Genomic DNA, 8,783 nt, shown 5'->3' with positions numbered 1-8,783 from the left:
AAGTAATAGTTTGATCTCACTTTGTATTACCTATTTGTTCTCTAAGATAGCAGCAACATTTTTAGAGACAACACAGTCAAACATCTGAAGAGAAACTGGCTGTCCATCCTGTCTTCGTAATCAGTGAGTAATGATGGAGGGAGGGATAAGCATTAGGACCAATCACAAACATTCATAGTCTTCCCTCTATGAGCATGGAGTGGGGTTGCCCTGTTCTGACTCCTTTGAAGCTAGGTTGGCATATAACTCTGTAGCCAATACTATGTGTATAAAATATTAAAGTTTAAAGTCTTCACATTTTTCCTTGTGAGGGAGATGTTAGAAGCACATGTCAAGACCATGTCTCCATCAACCTGACTCCTTGGATGACCACAATAGAGCAAGTACCTTCCATCCATGCTGGAAAAAAATGCCCTTTTGTTAGGAAAAGTCACTGCAATTGGGGGTGGGGGGATTGTTACTGCAGCATAAGCAAGCTTATAATGTTGAATAAAAGATAACTGACAGGAGAGTCTGAATTCTTTCAAAGGCCATTTTCCTCCTTTTTTTCTGCTTGGTTAACTAAGAGTTCAATGAAAACTTTGGAAAAGATTAAAAATTATTCAAGAGCTGGGCATGGTGGCACACGCCTTTAATCCCAACGCTCAGGAGGCAGAGGCAGGCAGATCACTGTGAGTTCAAGGCCAGCCTGGTCTACATAGTGAGTTCCAGGACAGCTGGAGCTATAGGGAGACTCTGTCTCAAAAAAAAAAAAAAAAAAAAAAAATCATCCAATAAATGCACAAAGTTCACTGTGTTACAGTCACAACCTTTTCATAAGCTTGGGGTCAATGTTTTAACTCTAAGTCTGTATTTACTGTGATACTTAGATGGATGTGCCAATGAGCTACCTAGAAAGGGTTGTACCTGGGGTCTTCATATTGATTGGAAAACCACTAATGTAAACGTGTTCTCTATCACTTAGATGGTTAAAATACTAAGCCCATGCCCACACTCGGGTTAACACTGATGTAAGCACCAAGTGGCATGACTTTGTCAAAGGCTACTTAATAAAGAACTAAAGCTGGAGATAACACTAAGGTACATAGCTCACAAAAAGCCAGTGTGGATAGCGTCTTGTTCTGAGCAATTATTTTGTTCCAGAAAAGCCGTACTTGTCTTTCACATTCATTTGTTCATTTTAATTTGACCAATTTGTTTGGTTTTAATCTAACCTTTTTTTTGGATTTTAGTTGTGCAAGATCTACAAACATGGTATGTTGAGACCCACTTTTCTGCAATCTATGTTGAAGCAATATTATAATATAAATAGTAAAGGCTCCTGGGGTGATTATATCCATGATTCTGGGACCATTTTTCCTCTAAAAGACCCTTGAATGGTATATTTCAGAACAGGTTCAAGGCAACTCTGTCTCTTTAGATGGGGAAGTTGCTGAGTTATATGTAGTTTCACCCAAAGCTTATCCAAAAGAGTTATCTGAAAGCAAAGGTCTAGCTCTCAGCCTTCATGAATCTCCACTTCAAGCTTCTGACAGGGGAAGCCAGAGAAAGAAAAGATGCTGTGAAAGCCGCAAAGAACAGAAAATGAAATGACTGCATCTGAGGCTCTTTTGAAAGGCAGGACCAGAAAGAGCAAAATATACCTTTCTTCGCACTGACCACAGTGGGAGGGGAAGGTGGCTCTCAACGTCTTCATCCTTTATTATCTTGTGAAGAGCAATAAGAGATGGATGTGCTATTTTCGTTGGCACATTCTGCACTGAAAACATTAGCCGAAAGAGGGTCAAGGCAGAGGATTTTATAACCCTAAAACAATGCCTCTGCTTTCCGTTCCTTTTGTTTGTATTACTGGCTTTTGCAAAGCGATTTGACTAGTTTTCCTTTTAATGTATGAACACTAGCCTATGTTTTCTCCTACCACCAAATGCGGTCACTGCCCAAAGATGAGCCTGGAGAACCAGCAGAAGCAGCTGCATAGGAAGGACTCAGACTGACCTCACCGGAAACCCACACTGGATCAGAGAGCAAACACAGGATACACTGCCAGCAGCCCTGTGCCCAGGAAGTACTCAGCCATCGGCATATGGTGCCCATGGAAAATGAAATGAATGAAGGAGAAGATGAGGAAGATGGGGATGGATTTCATGATGAAGGCTGATTGATGATGAGTGAGGGTGATGAAGATAATGATGGTCTGGATTCTTTCCTGAGTTCAGAATTGTTTAGATGGTGTATCATGTGCCAGGATATTTCCCCAGTGAGCTTCCAAGCCAGGAAGAGAGCAAAGCAAGCCAAATGCATTCATCATAAGATTAGGGGGCAGGAAAGACAGAGGTTACTCTGGGTTTCCAGCTGTGTTAGTTACCTTTGCCTTTACCTATGACTGACAAGAGAGAACAACTCAAAGAGAAGAATGCTTCATTTTGGTTCACTGTTTCAGTTCCTGTCTATGGTTCAGCTGGCTCCATTACTCCTGGCGTGAAGCAAGGCTGACTGGGATGGAAGCAGGAACTCTTGGCCAATAGGAAGTAGAGAGAGAGGAAGGGCCTGGGGAACAGGAATGTTCTTCCAAGGCATACCCAGTGACCTACTTCTCCCACCAAGGCCCTGTCTCCTAAGCTTCTATCATCTCAAAAGTAGTGCTGCTAGCTGGGGACCAAGAACTCAACATGAACCAGCACACCTAGTTTGAAGATTCTCCCACCAAGGCCCTGTCTCCTAAGCTTCTATCATCTCAAAAGTAGTGCTACTAGCTGGGGACAAGAACTCAACATGAACCAGCACACCTAGTTTGAAGACAGATTTTATCCACAGAGCCTAGCCCCTTTGCCACTGTGATACTGACCCATTCATTCATTCATTCATTCATTCATTGTTTACAGATCAGTCAAGGTTTTTGCTATCACACTAGCCCATGGCTGGACAATGAGCATCCACTGCTAGAGGAAACCCTGACTTGGGCTTCCTGGAGTTTACAACAGAGCTGTTTTCACAGAATGTCTCCTGGCCTGACCCCGCTCTATGCACTTGAAGCATGGTCTCCTTTTGGTGGCTTTATATTATTTCATTTGATTTATTTTTGAGACAGGTTCTCACTGTTATCAGGCTGGTCACAAACTCATGATCTTCTTGCCCCAGCCTCTCAAGTACTAGGACTACAGACATATGCCTCCGTACTTGGCTACCAGTGTGCTATCAAGAGATGCCTGAATTAGTGTGTATTGGGAATTTCCTCATTGTAGAACAAATTACCTTTATTAATTCATCCAAACCTGTCAGGTCACATGTGGAGGATTGAGGCCACACTACATATATCAGTTGAGAATGACTGATCCTGAAGTATAGAGAGATAAATTCTGCACATACTCCCATTGTCTGGATGGGCACTAGTGTTCTGAGTTTGAAGAGCTCTTTTGCAAAACATTTCTCCCTCCATCTTAAATCCATTCCACTGTGTATTTTAAAGGAAAAAATGTAATTCACCTGATCCTGATTTGTTTGCACTTAACTCATCACAATGTTGTTTTGAAGAACCTGATGTGCAAAAAGCCTTTTCATCAGCTTCTTTGAGAGCTTTTCTTTTCAAGGCAAGAAAAGAATCAGGCAGTGCTTACCAAGGGTAAATAGAGACATTTAAAAACTGTAGCAAGAGTAGTTCTAAAGCCTGAGCTCACCACGGGTCAAGGAGGTTTGAAACTTACTCAGTCTCTTTGGGAAAGACCATGGCCCAGAGTCTACTGCCTGGTCTTCCGGGCAGAAGTCAGTAGCTGCTTCCACCTTGCATGGGCTTTCATTGAGCTAGCCTTACTGCAGGCTCAGAGCAGGGATATGTTTGCTGCAGCCAATAAACACGCCTAATGATGCTCTCAACAAAAGCCCGCATTTTAAACCTTGTTTTCTCTCTTCTTTTCATGTTGTTTTTCTCAGTGAAAGGATCAAAGCAAAGAGGCTACTTTTCTCCCACTCAATCAGGCAGGAGTTCTTTGAAGTAAATGTGATTGCCCCCCTTTTTCTCCTTTAAGGACAAACCTTTATAATCAGATGCTGACTGTAGTTCTCCCTGATACTGGGCCTCTTAGCAGGTGCACGGGTGTCTCAGGAAGCAGCATCTGCGATCCCTTTTTCCTTGGATCGCCCCCTCCTTGTTTCCCACTTGATGAGAGCCATTGGGTGGATTTTAATATGCCCAGGATGGTTGAGAACATCTAAAGACAACATCATCCATTCATCAAAAACACAAGGAAACAAAGACACAAGAGTTCAGCTGAACAGAAAAATAGACAGGGGAAATTTTGAAAAGGCCTGTGTTACAGCTCTGGGCTGTCTTGCAAAAAAAAAAGTATCAAAATAACTCCATTAATGATCATCTCAGAAGCAAAATGAAGCTGAGAGCTTGTTACTATGGTTCTCGCTTCCACGGGGATTCAAAATAGCTTATAAAAAATAATGGGAGGGTGAATTTTTACAAAAGGAGAGATGTAGACATCAAGTTGAGCATGACTTCTTCAGGAACCTTCCAGTGTTATAGACAGAAAGAAGCCTGCTATGCTCCAGGAGAGGGTCTTAATGGTAAGACAGACGGTAACGAAGGGTGTACACCGAGCACGCACTGAGTGCCTGTCATTGCACTAAGGGCCTTATGCATTCTCTCTTCTAATCAACAAACTGCCTAATCAAGCATTTCTATGATACTCTCAGTCCCATTTCACAAGAGACAGCTGAGGCTCAGCGTGCCTAAAGTCAACAGGTTGAAAGTGCCAGAGATCAAGCCCAGATCTGTATGATGACAAAGCTGCCTGACTGTCCTAGTCTTGCCACTCAAAGCCTGAAGTCACATCTGTCTCGATTAAACACACTAAACCAATAATCTGACCTGAGCAAAATTCCTTCCACCCTGTTAACCAACTCCAAGGAAACCATTCTGTGGAAGTTTCCGGGCCTGCCTCGTCACTCCCTGCTGAGAGCAGCAGTACAGATCGACTTCCCTCTCCATTTTCACCCTCAAAAATTTAAAAATTGGCAAAATCTATCAAATTATATATCTAAAATGCCATAATTTTATCATATGTAAATCAGTCCTCAAAAAAATGTCTTGGGCTAGAGAGACGGCTCAGCAGTTAAGAGCCCTAGCTGCTCTTGCAGAGGACCCAGGTTCAATTCTCAGCACCCACATGTCAGCTAACAACCATTCATAACTCCAGTTCCAAGGGATCCAACACCCTCTTCTGACCTCTGTGGGCTTTGCACGACATGGATGCACCTACATACATGCAAGTAATACAGTTATACATATTAAAAAATAGTAAATAAATTTTTTTAAAGTTGTCTCAAAAATAGAGAACTCAGAACACTGAGCCAGCAAGACCACTCATCGAGTAAAGGTACCTGCTGCCAAGATTGGTGACCTGGGTTCAATCCCCAGGACCCACAGAGTGGAAGGAGAGAACCTACTCCCAAACATTGCCCTTTGATCTCTACATGTGTGTCATGGCATGCATGTGCACACATGCACGCAAGCACACACACTCACATACACACACTAAAATATAACAAAAATTCTTTTACATGGCTAGCAAGATGGCTCAGTGCATAAGGACAGTTGCCAGGCAAGCCTGAAGACCCAAGTTCAATTCCCAAAGCCCATGGTAGAGAGAGCCAACTCCAGGAAGCCATCCTCTGACCCCCATATGAGCATAACACAGACAACGATAATAAAGTTTTTAAAGTTTTACCAATAAATTAAAATTTTTCACAAAGAACTCGGGACATTCAATGGGAGGTAACCCAAGGTATTCTCAGTTTTACCATCTCCTACATTCCACGCTAAATTGTTATTAGGCCAAACTATGAAAAGAATCGCTCTTTGTCCATGTCAGTTTCATACTGATCTACAGATACTCTCACCTATTAGTGAGACATGTCTATGTGATGCTGCGGTTCAAACCCAAGGTCTTGGTGACACTACATGTGATGGTTGGTCCTGACTCCTCAGTCTGATGGGATTTGGAATCACTTAAGGGACACCTCTGGGAGCATCTTAAGTTGCCTTTACCAGCTATTTTGTCACAGAAAAAAAAAAAGTAATACACTGGGTAAGATACACTCTACAATGGAGCGACATTCCCAAACCCAGGCATTTTGATTTATTTTCTGTTTTGAGTATTTTTATTTGGGGCGGGGAATGCACATACCATGGCGCTTGTATCTCAGAAGTCAAACATCAACCTGTGGAAACTACTTCCCTTTTTCCACCATATGGCTGTCAAGGCTCCAACTCAGGTCATCAGTGGCAGCAAGCATCTTACCCACTGAGCTGTCTTGACCCACTAAAACCTTACCCACTAAATGAGCTATCTCACTGCCCATTGTGATTTAGGTACAAATTTTTCTTTGACTGAGGAATGCTCTAGGTGAAGAGCTTCATTTGTTGACATCCTTTCTCTGCTTCTCTATAGCTTTTTATTGTTTTATTTTTGCCTTGTTCCTGGTCTCTCAGCTGGACTACATGTCCCAGTTTCCCTTGTAGTTAACATGTAGCCTTGGGACTGAGTTCTGCCCAGTACAAGGGTGAGCAGAAGTGATATGTATCATCTCTGAGCCTGTCCCATAGAAATCTCCAGGCTCTGTTCCTTCCTCTCACTCATCCCTGCCAGGAAGTGGAGCAGTGTGAGCCTTAGGCTGAGACACAACATGGAAAAGGCCCACGTCTCTCAATTACAGTGTAGAACTCACCAGCCAGACAGTGCTGTCGGAGGAGCAAGGACTAAAAACGATTGCTGAGCCACTGAAGTCTGCAGAATTACTACTGAAACCAGCACTGCTTCAAACTGCAATGCTCTTTTTCTTTCTTTTGACCATTTTTATTACAAGTTTTCTATGTCCCTTAGAGACTGGTTCAATGTATGTATCAAAATTAAGCAAATGCCTCTTCAAATAACTGATATGGGACTCTATTCAATGTCCTTTAGCAAATAAACTTCTCATTTGTATCTGTTGTCTTTTGGAAACTACCCCACATGATACCCAATCATGTGATATAGATGAAGGAGAAACCCTGACCCTTTGGCTATTATGACTGCCCAGTGACTGAGTCTTTCTGACAAAGTTTACTCGTCCTCTGAAAAAGCTGGGGCAAAAGGCCCTCCCTCAGCCCAAAGAACACATCTCAAAACTGAGAAGGCCTAGAACTTTCTGGCCCTCTTGCTGCTGCTGAAGAGAAGCTGGATGGCCAGGAACACTCTGGGAAACCTGCACCTCAAGGTGCTGTTCCAATGGGAAAATCTGAGGACAGGGAGAAAAGGTCCTGGAGGATTTTACCATCTGGGTCAGTACAGACCAGACTTCGGGTAGTCTAGACTCCTTGGTTTGGGGGACTAATACAGTTTTATTTTCCAGCCAATTTTTTTCAGTCCTAGAATGTAGCTTCCCCATTCTTTTATTCATTCTGAATCTGACTGAGTAAAGGATTCCAATATGTATGGTCCAAGAAAGTTCAACACTGAAAACTCAGTGCTGAAATGTGCATCTTATTCCTGTTTTTGCCAAGACCTTTTTTTCCCTCCTCTAACAATTCTGAAAGCTTCCAAACTGAGCCTAACTAGTGTGGTACAATCATCCCTGCGATGATAATTGAGCCTCAGAGTTTAGAAAGAATTCAAGATAGATTATAGCTGATTGCCAAAGAAATCCATCCGATTATTCACAGGCATCACAGTCATTTGTACATCCAGTATTACAACACACTCTCATTAAGTAAGGTACAGTTAGAATCACTTGTTCATATATATCCCATTTTCAAGTGTTACATAGAAAATAGCACATAGCTCCATCTCAGGTGACGCTGTAACCCTCAAACTTTCCAGCAGCTGCTCTTGGATCTTGGCTGAGTCATAGCACAGTCTTTGTGATTCTGGCCTCCCTGGTCACCCCATTCATTCACTAGTTCTGAAATTGGGTGGATAAAGATTGATGACTCAGAAAAAGGTAGGAAATCGTCTGCCAAGAGAACCAGTAACGCTGAGCTGCCATTGACCTGTGACTGCCTCTGCTTTGTCTCCAGTCAATCCGTCCTCATCAATGGGCTTTTGGTGACAAGTGACAAACATGACCCATGATGGCTCCAGCCAAAGAGGGAGAGATTTGTTGTCTCCAATGATTGAGACACCTGGGGAGGGGGGATCTCCCCTCTGGTGTGAGGAAGCCTAGAGCTTACACGCTGCCAGGTCTCATTCTGTCTCAACTCTACTTTCTTCTGAGGCTGTTCTCAGGCTCGGTCTCCTCATGTGGTGGGCTTCAGCCCTTGAATTTTCACCATAGCTTCAAATCCAGCAGAAGAAAAAGTCTTCAGGGGCAAGCAAGATTGCTCAGCAGGTAAAGACACTTGCTTCCAAGCCTGACAACCTGAGTTTGATTCTCTAGGACCCGAGTGGTAGAAAAGGACAACAGACTCCTATAAGTTGTCCTCTGACCTCCACGCGTGAACATGCGCTCATACACACACAGACACACACACAAAATAAATAAAAATAAGTAAATAAATAATAAATAAATAAAATGTAATAAAAGTTTTTTTTTTTAGATCTTCCTCAAAGTTACTAATTGGCCCACATGCTCATATTAAGTCAATTGCTATGAGAAGGGTCTATGCAACACTCCAGTCAGTAAGCTTTGTATTACTTATATATCCTCAGAAGCATAAGAATGACAAAGATGCTCAGAAAGAGGAATGGACAATGGACATCTAGATCATTCAGGGCAATTCATATTAGCTGCTGCAATAAGCA

Source organism: Nannospalax galili, unplaced genomic scaffold, assembly GCF_000622305.1.
Source record: "Nannospalax galili isolate Female #2095 unplaced genomic scaffold, S.galili_v1.0 scaffold485, whole genome shotgun sequence".
In the NCBI taxonomy this organism is placed as follows: Eukaryota; Metazoa; Chordata; class Mammalia; order Rodentia; family Spalacidae; genus Nannospalax; species Nannospalax galili.
Note: the sequence above shows the minus strand (reverse complement) of the source record.